Genomic DNA, 17286 nt, shown 5'->3' with positions numbered 1-17286 from the left:
AAACTTACAATACCAGTACCAATACCAGTTGCCTTAAAGTGATACCGATACCGATGCCAATACAGTACAGTAATTAATTTAATACTTTTTTTCTTACATTTGATACCTGTCATGGAAATGGAACATTTGTGGTGGTGAAAAGGCAGAGAAATGTCAGACAGTTAAGGTCAGGTTAGAAGCAAAACATGTTTACTTAACAACCTTCAATAGGACAGGATGACGAGAGCAGAATGTTACAAAACACACACACACACATGTGTGAAAGTTAGGTATGATGTCTATCTAAGGAGGAGTATAAGAATGTTTGGTGAACTGTTCTGCGCGGCTGTTTCATTGTTGCGGTGTGTCTTTAATAAACCCGCTAAGGCTGTGAGATCGACCTCGAGTCATACAAGTCGTTTCTTCAACACATTCAGTTGCGTAAAGTGTCAACAGATGCCAAAGGTGTGTAGTATGGCCACTGAACTCGACCACAGACTGTAGAGGCTATAGCTGCTGCAGTAGTGGGCCAATCAAATATCACATGGTTGGAATACTTCACCCCCCAAATGACCATTTTTGTATCAGTTACTCACACCTTGTGAGTTAAATTGTTATTCTCACATGCCTCGTGAACGAAGAGCAGAGATAAGTTTCGACTGGAGCATACGGCTGGATACATGAGACTTGAATTATACTGCATGAGTTGTTCAAGAGCTTGTAAACGCATGTTTTGCTAAACCATAGGATGCTGGTTAAAGTTTCAATCGGTACTGGAGTGTTTCAGTCAACAGCTTAAAGATATCAAGTAATGCTACCCAGCCCCGCACCCACTGTCCTGATAAACACATACAGGACAAATGTGCAACATAGAACCACGTAGACGGTCCTGCTTAAATTTTGTTCCTCCACTCAATGAGCCTCCTCTCTTATTTTTCGTGTTACAGTATGAAAACCAAAATCCAACAAAGGGCTCATGTTAGCTCTGCTGCTCCTCTCTACAACTGGGATTTGGAGTAAAGACACAAAACCCTTCAGCGTCCCAGTAACCTAAATTCTGAGAGAAACCCATTGATTTTTACTTGTAACATCATTTCATTAGATCCACAAGAACACTCTACCTTTGGTTACACTGACAAGCTGCAAAAATCTCACTTTTCCAGCTTGTTTTGTATTTGATCAAACAGGCTCATCTGATGCTACCAGCTGTGGTTGCTGGGAGATTTACAAATGGCAGAAGAACAAAGCAGCTTCACCACGTTCTGGTGGTGACACATCTCTACAAAGTTTTCCATTTAAATGTGTCTGCTTCCAGTCATCTTTGTGAATGTTTCACATCATGCTGTAACTCAAACAATCCATCTCTTTACTGTCAGTCTTTTTCTCTCTCCTCCTCCTCTGTCTGTCCATCCATCCCACTTTGAAAGTCACTTCCTATTTAACATGCGTAACATGTTTCACAGACAAACACACACACACACACACACACACACACACACACACACACACTACAGTCGAGCTGACATAACACAAGGTCCGGCCATCCCCATCCCCCACCTGCGGCCCTGCTGGCTGTCACCCGTCTTGACTGACGGCTGCTGTAAGGCCTGAACTGCCAGGCTCAGCCCGTGGAGAGATTAAAGTCAGCAGGGAAAGAGGATTTACTCTCCACTGTTTTCTCTCCGCTCTCACAAACACTCACTCCTCTATCTATCTCTTCTCTCAGGCTTTCTTTCCTCGCTTAATGCTTTCCATACCCTCTCTCTCCATGAATGTACACGGTGTATGTCCAGTAACCGGAGCGAGATGGCAAATATTATGTAAGATTTAAGCAACAATCCATAACATTTACCTATATAAATGCCAGATTTTCGCATCTGGAGCAGACTGATGTAACGTGGCAGTAATTTTCTTTGCTGAATACGTTACAGCGGGTGTGAGGAGGGTCTTTCCTTGGGCAAATCCACAGGCTCACAGGAAGTGATAAAATTTTCCTTAAAGGAAGGAGGATGAAGTATTTAGTGTAAGAGGTGATTATGGCTAAAATCTTACCACCTACAGAAACTCATGATATTAACGGGATGAGGGCAGCAGCATTAGAATAACTGTCTGGTGATGTCATTAAGTGCTAAGCAAAAACACAACAACAAATGCTGTCCATCCAAAACTGAGCAACAAATTAAAGTGTATCGAGAGAACATTGATTGAAATGGAGACATTAAAAGGGCACCGATGAATTATTGATCATAATATTAACAGCATTAATCCTAAAAGCTGTTAAAGGGAGATGTGGAAACAGGATGAGAGAAGGTCAGGAAAGAGCTAGGACATGACCTCAATGAGCAAAGCAGGTAAGAACCTAAACCCAGCAGCATCTTCATCATTCATTAGGACAAAAACAACATGGAAATTGTTTTATAATCGGACCAGATACCCATCTGTCTCACTGAACAGTGAAAAACCCAGCTGCTAATATGTGGACTCCTACGTCTGTCATTCTTTCTACATTCCTTTTGTTGGTTAAATCCAGAATTTGTTTCCATCTTGTCTGTCTCAGTTTGCCTCCCACTTTGTCGGTCTCATCCATCATCACATCTTTGCCTTCCTCCAAAGCCATGTCGTACCAACACGCCACACACACACATTTGAAGTGAGTTTGTCTCATGGCATGTGTATGAACACAGCGTACAGTAGTAGAACAGAGCAGCATAAAGTTTTGGCACAGAGCTCCAGAAGGGGACTGGATTAGCACTGTCATAGGCTGACATGATTAACGCACAGCTACACAGCCTCAATCATGGAAGACTCCAGTGGCAGGCTATTTCTGGCAACAAAGAAAAATCCTGTCAGAGCATATAAATGGAAAATTCCATGTTGAAAACCCCAAAACATTAAACACCCTATGGAAGATACAGCATGCGATTGTATGACTGAGACACTGTAAGAGCCGCTGGGGATGCAGGAGCCTTGTAGGGAAGACTGTGTTTCTAATTTGAAACTATTTTACCTGTTGGTCAGAGTAAAGTCTAGAATATGTATATTATTATTTAAAATTACAAAGAACACAATTCTGAAGTTTTAAGTCACATTCATATAGCATTTACTGTGCTGTATGAAGTCAAAAGGGTTCAACTGCTGCCTATATAATCAACCAGATGATCGGCACTGCTTCCACATCATGTTGCCCATAGAGCACGCACTCTTGCTGGCCAAGCCGGCTACTTGCGGCAAAAATTATTCAATTGTGCAGCTCTTCTAGACCTTCCAAATGTTATCGGACTGAATAGATAAAAATCCGATAGTGAAACGAGTCATGTCACAGGGGTTGTGAAGCGCAAAAATATTTATCCACTGATTTACAGATGTCTCTTTCGCAGTGTAAGTCTATGGGAAAAAAGTCTTATAGGCGCAGGGCATTACATGATGGTGTAATTGTACTGTTTGGTCATTACGAAAAATTGGTTTCAAAGCCCAGCACACTTCCTGGGGGCCTGACATGGACAGGTCATTAAGTCACCATTAAAAAGATCCCTGCTGTTTGGTAGAGCACATTTTTAAATGTGATATCTTGTTGAAAAATGAGCTGTACCTAACCTCAATGGTGGAACTTTCTGTAACCTGCTGCTTACCCCCTGACTGAGTGATCTCAAACACTTCGTTGGAGCATGGTATGTAAAACGCATCTACCATAGGAAGTATTCTTATAAGTTTGAGTGCTGATAACATCAATCTGAAGAGAATAATATGAAGATAAATCATGATAAATTTGACAGATGTTATAAAAATGCTGTTTACAAAATTAATGAAAGGATTTTAAGAATGAATGAAGGTTGATTTAATGTAGCTTGGTTGAAGGACAAATCCATAGAGGGGATTTTTTACAATGTCTTCTACTGCACTCAGAACAAAGTCAGGAGAGATGAAGGATAAAAAAGATGAAGTCACACTTGTTTAGCAACCTTCACTGTAGCAGACTGTCAGGCTGTTGTGATAAACTGGCTCGACTCTGAGCTGAAAAGACTGCCATCAATCAAGCGCCGTGTTCAGTTGAGATAAACAATGTTTGCGAGGGAAATAGGACATCAGGACACTCTGGTCGCACTGATATACACAGTCAGGGAAACCAGGTCAGCTTGTCAGTTGTTCAGTTGTATTTTTCTCACGGGTTTATAGAAGCACTAACCTAAATCTGAGGGATTTTTAGGATAGCTGATGCACTTTTCTCTCTCTTTCATGCATTTGTTTTAATCGCAGATTAGATCGAGAGGCGGTGGCGAATGAGACGGTGGGCACAGCGTGATGGGAAATTAGCATTGCTATTTCTGTGATGCTCCTATTCTTTGTGTAATTGCAAGCAAAGCTGGTTGTGTAGAGCTGAAAAGCACAAAAGTGAGCGCTGGGCAGCAAGTGGGATTTTGTAAGGGCAACAATGAAACCCTACAGGAAGAACATGCATGAGGGAGCAGCAATAGAGAGCTGAGAAAACTGCAACACACGGACATTATTCTTGTACATCTTGCCTCAGCAGTGTTGCACAAAAACACTTATGATAAGAGAGGTGATATTAAGGATTATGAATGAAGACAGGGCAGAATGTCTTTAAGGAACAGACTCCCTCTCTCCCTCGTCTATTTGCACCAGACCTGACCTCCTGTCTTCCATCTTTTCAATCTCATTTATCCTCTTGAAAATTAGCAGCAGGTCAACTAGGCTGCCGCTTAAAACTTTATTACAATGGCTTTATTAAATCTCCATAATTATAACACAGACATGCCACCAAAGCCTACGTTCTCTCTCCTGTCCACTTAAACTCAAAGTGAAGGTGACTGCAGACTCGCCATGTCACACTAAAAACATCAGTGTGTTTCTGTGTGTGTGTGTGTGTGTGTGCGCAGGTCAACACGTCTCTATACTCGAAAACTGAAAACTTCACACAGAAAGAACTGGTTCAAGGACAAGAAGCAGCAGGGCAGACAAGAGTGTATGTAGGTGTGTGTGTGGGTGAGGGTAGAGGTGTGGTACAGAGGGTCCGACATCTTACTGCATCAAAGCCGAGACACGTTTCATAATTCACTGGATAGAGGCAGGTCAACATCATTAATGCAACAGTAGTTTATGTGTGTGTGTGTGTGTGTGTGTGTGTGTGTGTGTGTGTGCGTGCGTGCGTGTGTGCGTATGTGTGTGTGTTTACAGGAGCAAGAGTGGTTCAGTACACGCCTGCATATGAGGCTCTATGCATGCACAGTGTCTGTGGTCTTGGGTTTTTTCCGATCCTATCTAGCTCTGCATCATACGTATTGCAGCCGTTGTGCGCCAGACTATATCCTCCTGAGAACCGAACTTTTGTTTGGTATGCATTTTTTATTTCTCCTAGCTATTTGGGATCAGTAGGACCCCATAAGTATAAAAAAACAAAACATTATCCACACACGACTGTGACCCCCCTCAGATCTAAACCTGGTTTAACAGGAGAAATGTATCTTTAAAAAAAAAACACAAAATTGGGGCTAAATGGTTCCAAAGATGCATATTCACACGATACCACCGCAGACTGTAGTTGCAAATAGATTCAATTTTGTAAGGTGAACCTTCATGAGATGTAAATAACTGTGTTCACATGGATATGTGACACACAAGTCAATCTCATCCATGTTAAGTGTTTGGATTTGAAGATCTACTCGGTGCTCAAACTTACATCCTTTAGCATCAAATATTTTAGCATGCTGACTGCATGGATTACTTTATGTCCATGTGCGTTAACATGGACATGAATAACCTGTTTCCAAGCCTTCTCCCAGTAATGATCATATTCAGGATATGGTGTTTACATGAACATAGAGAAACTGAGTTATTGATATTCCCCATATACATAAAAAAGTCTAGTAACCTGGTTACTCATCTGTTTGTGCAGGCACTGTGATGTTTACAGACTTCACAGTCACAACCACTTGACAACTTAACTGGTAATGTCTTCTCCCTTTGCCAACAGTTGTCTGCTCTGAGCAATTCCACAATCACTCTCTCGGTCTGTCTCAACCACACACACACTTGGTACTGCGCTAATGTTATTCCTGAGAACAACTACTCTACTCCTGTAACGCTGTCCTCCACAGCAGAGCCAGCCTGTCACTGTCACTACCACTACGTAGGACAGGGGAGCAGTGGATGAAGATACGCAGCCTCTTTCATATCTGAGGCCACTCCTGCACAGATAGACATCAGATTTCAATAACCATATATATGCAACAGTATCCCATCTGTTTTCCCAGAGTGTCCCGGGTAACATTTTTGGGTTTTTGAAAACAGGATATGGTGTTTAAATACTCAAACACATAAACAGGATAGTAAATAAGTAGATCCCTGTTTGTAACATTTCAAATGAAGACTAAATTAAAAGAAGAGGCAATTTACACCTCATGTACGTGGTGCATCTACTTATTTACTATCAATCTGATGTTTCCTGCCATCACCTGCACCCAGTTATAAGGACTTTCAGTGCTGTGCATGGGGCACGTGCTCTTGAATGAGTACATACCAGGATGCTTTAAAAACCCAGTAATGAACAGGTTATTTATGTGCATGTAAATTCACTCACTGAGATGTTTCCATTTGGTCAATGAATCTGTCCTCGTGTGAACCGATGCTGTTGTCCTAATTATAACTAGACCTGCAAGCCATTATACCATGCTTTAAGCCCCTAACACAGCGCAATCACCACATTATCAACCACCCCTTTCGAATGCTGTCACTCTATTAAATAGGCATTAATTGTGGTTATCAGCATCATACTGTACGTGTAGGTTAGAAAGCTCCTGCTGCACCCACGAGTACGTTCAGAATGACATTATCGCCTAATTAAATGGCCGTTAGCATAACTTAATGTTTCTTTCCATTTCAATAACACTGGTAATGTGTGGTTATGTTTAGGTACAGAAACCACTCGATCAGTGTGAGAAAAAGATCATGTTTTGGTTTAAAACATCCACCTTTGGGGGGCCTTGATGTCTCGCTGATTAACAACAATGTTGTTGTTTGTTGGTCTTGTAAAGTGGTCTGCAGCTTGGCAGCCATCTCAATTAGATGCATGCCAACCACCATCCTCTCCACTTCCCGATAACAAAGTCAGCTCATATAACACTGCATAACAAGAAACACGGCCTTTTAATAGCTTTCTAAACATCCCAGTCAGTGTAGCAGGAGCCCTGTAACCTGTATCTATAATACTGATAACCACGACTAACGCCTACAGTATTTAACAGAGTGGCAACCTTTGGACCGGGTGTATCAACACTACATTTTCCTGCTGTAGAGATTAAAGAATATATTTAAGCACAATGGCTGTTTACATATGCTATATGTTGTGAGCTGTCTGATATTCTGAGCTATCCTGCTTTGCAATGATCTGATTTGTTTCCACTTTTTGTTGCAGTCACATGCACACACATGCCATTATGAAACACTGAAACTCTGATCCTGGCATCAGAGAAGCTCTTGTTAAGACAGAGAGACTGATACCATTCAGTTACACACAAATACTGTGTAATGTAAACACTTACACAAACATGCTCACATGCTCTTGCATCCACTCCTGTACTCACTGATGCCCTGTCAGTCCATTTTAACCAGCCTGGTTAGGACCAAGCAGAGCAATAATCAAACCTGTCATACAGACTCTACAGGAGGGTAAAGTACCTGCTGACACTGCATATATAACATCATCCATTCTCCATTCTCAGGCAACCTTCATATTATATTAGGTACATTCACACAGCAGTGAAGGTTCAGGAAATTTGCAGTGCATCACTTCCTGTAGTTCATGTTTCTTTGCCTGTCTCTTTATGTCCCGCTGCATCTGTCTTTCAAAGAGATGCAGCAGGACATCTATTCACTTTATTCACACAGTGACCACATTTGATTTCCACACTGTCTCCTTGAAATTGCATTTTTCTAATTACATCGGGTTGTAGAACATAATTGCTGCCTGGATTATGTTAAAAGACGAAGGGGTTTTTTTTTTGAATGAATGAATGAATGAATGAATGAATGACTGAAGCGCTACACTGAGTATTGTGCTGGAGTTGCAGGGGCATAGTTAGAGTGGATAGTGGGTGTACAAAGCGCTAACTAGGGATGCACAATATGGATTTTTTTAAAGCTTATAACCAATAATTTCACATATTTGTATTTTAAAAGGGGTTTATAACCTGTATGCACACCTGAGGGTAAGAAAGTCTAAGATGAAGTGAGAAAATATGAATGATTTAATATTCCATAGCCATGACCTAACCAAATCTGACAGGCAACACTATTGTAAACACAACAAAAACAAAGAACAGTTCTGACTCTTCCAATGTTCATTTAGTTTTTACTAGTAGCATCACACAGCTAGCGTTAGCTAACAATTACAAATGGGTCTAATGACAGAGTCATGCCTTTTAAGTGTGAGTTTGTTGAGACTGTTTAAAGGCTCGATGTTGGATGTGAGCCGCTGCTGCTGTGTTAGCGCATGCTAATGTTAACTGGGCAGACACTGACCATTTGCTGGGAGGAAAGCAGTTCTGAATATGGTGCTTCAGCGCTACATCTAACTTGTTTGAAGGCAGCAGGAAATTTGCTGACCTGGTGGGGAGTCAGGCGGTTGGGTAACATTCCTCTGGTGCAATCATATTGTCTTCCTCTGAAACTGTGAAGGACGTCCAAACCGGCAATGACATGTTTGGCTCTCTAGTCAGCATGCTGCGCTGGTTGTTCTTCTTCTTCTCTGTGTCTACTGGCAGCTCACAAACCAATTTTAAAGGTGTATCACTAGTGCCCACTGATAATTAACAACATTTACTCTTTATGTTTAAAGCATATTTGCTGTTCAAATTAGCTGTATATGAACAGAATTTCTAAGAGATAGGCTTGTTTGATTTACGTCTCTGCTTATGATACCAGACGTAGCTTTCAGAGTATGCTCTCTTTGTTTAGTCACACAGTTGAGCACCATTTCCATCCATCTTCTAGCAAGCAAACAAAACTTTATACACCACATTTGACTCTAAGGCAAATCAACGTAGTGTTTTACACCGTGGGTGTGAAGTGGACCGAATGAGGCGAATGAGCACTATGACTCTGACCTTTACACCACTGCTGCTGCTGGTGGTTGTTTGTTGTGTCAGAGATAACTGTTAATTAATTTGTCTATCACTGAAATAGAACACTTATTATCTATCTGCCTATAGCCACAAGAAAATATTAATTCAATCATATATTTTGTTTCCATGACCAGTAGACAAATATTTTATGTTTAGTGCAGCTTTTCACAGTCACACACACAAACCTCATTCTCTACCTCCATGCTGACCTATAAGCAGTAAACACATATGCCAAGACGTGACCGGGCCAGAGAGCATGATGGGAGCCCGAGGGCTAAACTATTCAGACAGAACACCCACCACTTCATGCCTGACTGCTGATATACTATACATGTACCAACAGCCACACTACACAGATGCATGGACTGTGCACAAAGATGCAAACACACACACAGACAGTAATTCTAAAATTAGAATCAAAATTAAGCAGTGATGGTTCAAAAAAAAAATTATAAAAAAATACAAATTAAATTTTTAAATCTCAGTTCTTTGTCTAGATGCAATCAGTCACAATGTGCACACTAGAAGACCATTAAACAACTTTGTTTAATAATTTTAAGATGACTGGAGAGAAAGACACATCTTTAAACTATTGTGGTTAAAAGATCAGCATTCTATGTATGTAATAGTGTAACATGGATATATCACCACCACCATATTAAGAATATTTCTCCATGTTAAGATCTTTTCTGAGCCTGTCATGTGAACAAAACTCATTTCATTATTTTACATTCAGTTCTATTCAGTTACACATCGATAAAAGCTAAAACTAGGTTACCATTCACTTTCAGATTCACAATAGCGACGTCTGATGTTCAGAGAACAGTTCTATAATCGAGCCCGCTGATTTCCATCCAGGTTGACCACAATGGCTGAATGTGAGTGGAACAAGGCAGAAAAGCTCACACAGTGCTGGTTTTTTGCCCATAGCAACGCCTGCCGTGGCAATATGGCCTCGCCGAATTAAAACATTCCCTATGGAGCGACAGGAAGGACACACAGGGGGGAATCTGCTGTGGAAAATCACTGAGGAAATCAGAAGAATAAATGCCTGAACATGTTGTCTTTGTTCTATTTTCCAGTGAAATGCCACCAAAATGGACATCAATGCTACAAAACTTTGCATGCATAAGCGTAGATCCTCATGGCTGGTTTTCTCTCCTGTAACACTGATTCTCACAGAGTAACTGCACGCAGCTGCCACCCAGTGAGTGGACAACCTGACCACCTGGCAGCAAGTGTAAAAATGCACCATTTAAGATGCCCCGCTCTGATTTTAACACCTTTGCCTAGACCCAAATGACAAATGGTTCCCAGCATTCAGCCATTTTTTTCTGTCTCAGCTGAGCAGGGATGATGGAGCAGATTGCATTTCTGATATTCCCTGGTTATATAATCCAAATGAGGATGGACAGACAGACAGAGAGCTACCGCAGGAGGGCTAGGATGAGACAGGCAGATTATCCAGAGAAATGTATGGATGAAAAGATAAACATGTGCAGAGGTGGTCAGTCAGAAAAGGAAGAAAATAAGCATTTAACTATGCATTGAAACTGTGAAACAGTTTCGAACTATTTAAGAAGGATGATTAAAGTAGATCCTCCATGAAACTGATGTAAGCATCTGCAGCCACCTACAGACATCTTCAACTGTTGTGATCTGTCAACAATAAATTAGACTGAATGATGTGCCGGCACACAGATATGCAGGCAGGGAAACATGGCGGTGTGGGACGTACAGGAGTTTCAAAGCAATCATCTGTGGCCTGCAGGGATAATCACTGCAAAGCCCCACTGTCCCATTCACTGAGGATAAAACCCACTGGATTAATCTGTAGGCCTACAGAATACACACACACATACACACACACAGGGATGCTTCACAACACTTACATAACACATGGACCACTCTACCTCTCGCTCTCTTTTACTTTCCCTCCCTCATACACGCTTTCCCTTTTTTTTCACATTCACAGCCTCACTCTCACTTCCTGCTAACGCACACAAAACCTCGAGTGCACACAAATACACACACACACACACACACTCCTCCACCACCCCCTCCTTTCCACTGCTTTCTTCTCCTCTCTCCTCCTGCTTGCACACATTCGAATGGACACCTGTCAACATGCTGCTCTTTACATGCTGTTCATTTCCACACTCACACATACACAGCGGTGACAGGCACCTATAGTGCAGTCTATATTCAAATACATATAGGAACATATACACCTACATTCATATGACATACAGGATGAACAAAGACTTGTAAAAAACTATTACACACATGATACTGCACATGCAGAAACATAAACAACATGGTTACACAACACTCAAACACACATACTAAGCACATAAATGACTGTGAGGATAAGAATATCTTTCCATGAGAAAAACAGTTTGTACTTTTGACACTGACTTATTTTAATGTTGTAAAGAAAGTTTCATAAATTCACTTTTACATCTTGAAAACCCCTCTCCTCCTCCTCCTCCTCTTAGACAGGGGGTTAATGGGCGTCCCTACAGTGGAGCTACTGTACCAGAGGAATCAGGTTTCTGCAGATCCGCCATGTCATCCTGATCAATAAGAGGGGATATACATATCACAATGTCAAATATCTGAAATGATCCATTTTGTTGATGGAGCATAAGGATCAAAATACTGAGTCTGTCTCTGTTTCTGTGGGCAAAGGAGAAAGATGGGCCGGTCAGCACAAGAAACTCTTCACATCCCACTGAATAATGTTTTGCTGCCTTTTAAAGGTCCAGTGTATAGGACTTAGGGGGATATATTACTGACACGGAATATAATATAATCAGTATGTTTTCATAAGTGTATAATCACCTGAAAATAAGAATCATTTCGTTTCCTCAGAATGAGCTGTTTATACCTGTATAGGGAGCAGGTACTCGTCTACAGAGATCACCATGTTGTAATGCCATCAGTGGCTCTAGATAGGGCCATTCCCATTTTTGTGATGGCCACCGAAGTTAGCAGCTCCTCCGCGATGATATCGTCAAAATAACACTGCTGCTTTATTTAATGTTTTACCTGTTTTAAATACCTTTAGTTTTCTCTTTAACTATCACAGTTAAGGCCTAAATTTTCTTTGATTGAGGGACTTACACAGTTACACAGAATCCCTTAGTTAAGGAAAAACTTATTGCGTTGAAAGAAATTTTACAGTGGTAAAAGTTTCCATGGAGATTGTTTGTTTGCTTGGACTCATGCCTGCTATGTCTGTTATCATCTCAGTGGGTTGGCTTATAGTTAGATAGTGAAAAAATAGCAGAAGAAAAGAAGACTGGTCAGAGGAGGAAAAGATTATACTTCCGGAGGAATACAATCATAGAAAGCACATACTACAAATTTGTCTCCAAATGCCAGAAAACTGTAAACGACTATAGGAAGACATTGCAACGAAAATTAATCCAGTCAGATCAATAGCGTAAAATCAAAAGCATATCCACTTGCAGTTAAGATAGAGTCAGAGGTACTTCAAGTTTTGTTTTAGATCGCCACCATGCTTTGGTTGTTAAGGTATTCTGTGCAACTGTCCCTTAATTCCTTAAGTTTAAGACCAACGGAAGAAGAAAGCCATAATTACTTAAGTGAACATTTTAGGAAAACCGTAAGGAGAAGACTTAAGGGTGCTTTGTGCAACCAATTTGATTTTGAGGAAACCGAGGATGTTAAGAAAATTAAACCTGCTAAAAACCTCCTGAACAATGAACACATAAGGAATTCTAACCGGGAGAAGTTTCAGCTGGTTGCTATTTGCAATCATTCCCACTAGATGGCACTAAATTCTGCCAAAAATCCTACACACTGGACATTTAGGATGACAGAGCCCTGTGGAATTTTCTTGTGAACAAGCAAGAAACGTCAAAAGTTACTGTGTATAGGTTGTAAAAGCATTGCTCTATAGTACTATTAGTGGTCAAAACTTTAACTTAACTTTAAGTTACCGTTACATCACAATGCTAGAGATTAAATAAAGTTATGGTTTTTCAAATCACAAGAAAGTCTCAAGTCTTGACACTGAAGTCCTGAGTTGCCAAGGATTGTCTGTGTAAGTTCTTTGCCGTTTCTATCCCCAGTAGCAAAAATGGTGGACGGAGGAACAACCAAAGTGACTGTGGAAGCTGAAAGTGATACGGTTGTCTTTGCGAAAGCAGCAGCAATAAAACGACTCAGTAACACAAGGGGGTAAAATTAAGAAGCCGTCCATTACACTTTAAAGTGTCATTTGTTTTTGTGAAGTCAAGCCTAAGGTCATGTGACTCAAGCCCACGGCTCTGTAAGCAGCACAAATGATTTAAGACTAAACACACACTGTGTGGGTGAGCCCAAAACATCCTGCAGGGCCTGTAAAAACATCTGCCCCTCACAGAAAAGATGGAATTAACTAAAGATGACAAACAACAAGACGACTCTGATGACTGATGTGCCATCCAAACATTAGCAGGTTTTTAAAGTGCACATCAAAAACAAATCTGTATATAAAAAATCCCACATGGTAAGAAAGGCAACAGTTGCCAAGAACGGACCGTGAAAGTGATCTCCCTGCTCATTTTGTTGCTGAAACCTGATAAGTAAGCAACATGCGCTGTAAAAGAAGATTGTGATCACAGTGCATTCTTGGATATTACTGTTGTTCTACCATCTGGCACTTTTGAGGCAGATTACACCGAAATTCAACAAGGAGAGTGAAAATAGAACAAGACGAATAAATGAGGAGGGGAATAAATTAAATTGTGTGACTGTGAAAGGGACAGGAGGAAAAGTGCGTTTCTGTTTGTGCGTATATGCCTGTGTGTTTTCGACAGATGTAGCAGGAGGCTGGTGATGATTTCTCACCATTCTGTGGGCAGGGTGATGGATTGGTGAGTGATGGGTGCCGAGGGGGGTGAGAAGGGGGGGGGGGCAGGGTTGTGACAGTGGAGGCAGGAACCATTTTCTCAGCAGGAAACCAATTACTTGTGCACCCTGGGTTCATGTTCATGCACAAAGAATCAGCGAAAAATACCTGTTTCAGGTGCAGCCTGAACAAATGAACATCACCGTTTCACAAGCTAACAAGGTTTGACAACACTCCGATTGTTGTCTTTCACAATGTCTGATAGAGTAGAATAACTCACAGGCTGCAGGCAGACCCACATAATTCAGTCTTTCAATGTCCATTGTACTCACTGAATTCTACACATATACAGCCAGTTAAATGCTGATTAAATTTATATTGTACATGAACTTCTTTACAAAATCCATTCTATTAAACTGGAGCATTAATCTAAGACATCTATAAGAGTCAGACGAGGTTGAATGTGTTTCAGTTGGCTGAGGTATCAGTGTATGTTGAGTGCTTTGTGGTCACTTCCTGTCCTAATTGAACGATCTGTCTGTTTGCTCGTAGTTACAAACAACACCAGGCTGCCAAACCAAGACAAAACACACGTGCTGATCTGCTTAACAGTCGGCCTGAGCTCTTTGTCCTCGCTGACACAGACACAGTGGCAGGACAGGAAGCAGGGAGGGCCAAAAGTTTGTGCTCTTTTATTGAAATGGAGGTGGAGTTCATTTGTGGAATAAATCAGATATATTACATTTTGTAATAAGGCTCTTTTCACAGCTTGACGAGTTCACACATGATGATGCAGTCACAAGGACTTTATTTTCTAAAAATATTTTGTGAAATGAGCCTTTATCAATCTTTTTAAGACGAAACATTGCACTTCGCTGAGTCAGAGATGTAACTATTTGTTCCTGTATCCCCCACATGGAGACACAGGAACAAAGTTGGTGCCAAACTCTTGGTGTGCCAAATAACAACGGTGCTTTGGCCTTCTCACTCAATGCTTCCCACCAAAAAGTGCACACCTATCCTCACAAAAACAGAAAGAACAACAGGAAGGTACGTGGGTGAGTAGGTAGGCAGGTAAACATTAATGACTCCCTGTTCAGCCAGTGCTTTTTAAGGCCAAAGAGCTCTGGCTCTGATCACAATGGAAACATTAAGTCAAAGCAAGGTGAAGGTTAAACCTCTAGAAATCACCACAAACAGCCTTTTCCATCACACCACTGCAGCCATGACTGCTCTCATGAGACCATGCAAAGCAATGTGATTTTTTTTCTACAAATAAACAAAAGAGCCAAACCAAATTGTGTCAACAGAGGAAATCATTTCACTTGTTTCCAAATCGGATCAACTTGTCACATTGTCCTGCTCATGAAGTGACCTGTCTCATCCTGCCTGCCTTCACAACCACATCAAACTTGTACGCAGCAGCATGAAGGAGGGTGGCAGCTGTCCCCCATGTGTCAGGAAATTATACTTTAAACACTCCAACTCTGATGAGAGGAGCTGCCATGCTTTCTTTGGTTGTGCTCATGCAGTGTACAGTATTTGCTCCGGAGCTGTCCGCGGTGCTGAACACCCTTCACCCTGCACAACCCTTTAACTCGCAGTTAAACCCTCCGCCTCACTACGACCCCTCAGAAACACAGAATTTCACACAGGCGGCTTTATCCTTTAATTTAATCCTTACAACAAACAACTACTTTAATCCTGTAATATATTTAAGACGCTAACTCCCCTCCCAACAGACACAGAAAATGTCACACACAAATCAGTACTGAGACACTACGGCAACAGCACAGGAACATTTACACTGTTTTTTGCTTCAGATATGACTTTATGGGCTGTGTAGACAATGTAACAGTTGATGGAAAAAACTTTAACAAGAGCTACGTCACTGATAAATAAGTAGGTACGACACTTTAAAGCCACATAATTTATGAATTATTAAAACTTTAGGTGATGTTGTTCGGGTTTTTTTAAACAATGGACCAGACTGAGTAAAAAAAAAGAAAAGTCAAACCTACCTCGTTCAGTTTCTGCTCTTCTTCTTTTTGTTTTGCTCTGTTTGTTTCGATACAGGATGAAAATGTCCGTCCGTGTTATCGCTCCACTCAACGGGACTGTCCCCGGTACAAACACACCGCCCTCCTCCACCCCAAGTGTAAAGCGGGACGGATTAGGAAATCACACACTTCCTGTTCAGGTTTTACAAAATAAAACCATTACGAGGAAAGTTTTTTCTTAGGTAAAATTAAATTAAATTATTATTTTAATCCTTTAAGGTAGTTTTGGTCGCCACTCGCCACAGCAGTATGACACACAGTGTAGCAGCAGGGCAAGAGACCATAGAACATCTTTGTCAGGACACCCTGAGGTGAACGATGCCTCCGTGTTGAGTTTCTCCCTCCAACTGCTTCCATTTCACCATCTATGGTACATTATAATGCCAGTTGGCAAAAAAAAAAAAAAAGAAAGAAGAAAAGAAAACAAAATCACATAAAATAGACTAAGGAAACCCAATTTCACAAAATGTTCACCCAAAAAAAAAGAAAAAGAAAAAAAGAAAAAGGGTTGTTTAAAATTTTATACTCATGAAAAATGTTCAAAAAATTCCAAGTTTAAAATTTGTACGATTTGAAAGTGAAATTAAAATTAAAATAAACTCTTTTGACAAGTCTGTTTATAACATTACTCTCAGAAAACATTGTACCACTGTGGAACAGCCCATAGGAATGAATGTGTAGGCATAATTAAGCAAACTTTACATAAACAATTTATCAAACCAAACAGTGACAGTGAGTTATAGTTCAATGTTTGATCATTTGTTTTATGCCTGTTTTCAGTGTGGTGTGTGTCTGTCTTCACATACTTTATGTTGTCACCATTTGTTGTGTTGCTGCTGGGTTGCTGGCAGCTTGTTGTCTTCTTCACTACTAATTTCTGATGGATCCTCACTAACTTCTGCTGGGAGTGCTAATTTTACTCTCATCTTATTTAAAGAGTAGAGGGAGAATAATATTGCATTCATTCTGTAAATGGAAGAAAAGAGTGTGTAAAATATAAGCATACAGTCGCTCTGCAGACAGGGCTAACAAAATGCACCGTGAAAGTAGACTATAGAGTGTTATAGCCTGAACTTCATTGAAACTAACATGATTAAATGGGTTAATTTATGGAGATGAAAAAAAATGACTCTTAACCATTTGAACAGTATTCAAACCCAAATACACAATACTAAAAACTGACATGGTGGAAATCAATAAACATAATGTGTTGCTTCAAGACAACATTTGAATTTTTACAATTTCCCAT

The 17286-nt window shown here is 40.7% G+C and overlaps 1 protein-coding gene across 2 annotated transcripts in view; it reads right to left on the bottom strand.

The window, feature by feature from the left end:
• LOC126394485 (synaptosomal-associated protein 25-A-like) overlaps nucleotides 1-16129 on the bottom strand; it is a 53193-nt gene extending 37064 nt beyond the window's left edge. For both annotated transcript variants that reach the window (XM_050051320.1, XM_050051313.1), the window contains exon 1: nucleotides 15999-16129. The gene's annotated coding sequence lies outside the window, so the exon portion shown is untranslated. The remainder of the gene's footprint in view (nucleotides 1-15998) is intronic.
• Nucleotides 16130-17286: the final 1157 nt, after the last annotated feature.

The sequence above is a fragment of the Epinephelus moara genome, chromosome 1, assembly GCF_006386435.1.
Source record: "Epinephelus moara isolate mb chromosome 1, YSFRI_EMoa_1.0, whole genome shotgun sequence".
Taxonomy (NCBI): domain Eukaryota; kingdom Metazoa; phylum Chordata; class Actinopteri; order Perciformes; family Serranidae; genus Epinephelus; species Epinephelus moara.
The sequence above is the reverse complement of the archived record's forward strand: the minus strand, read 5'-3'. Positions and strand labels throughout refer to the sequence as shown.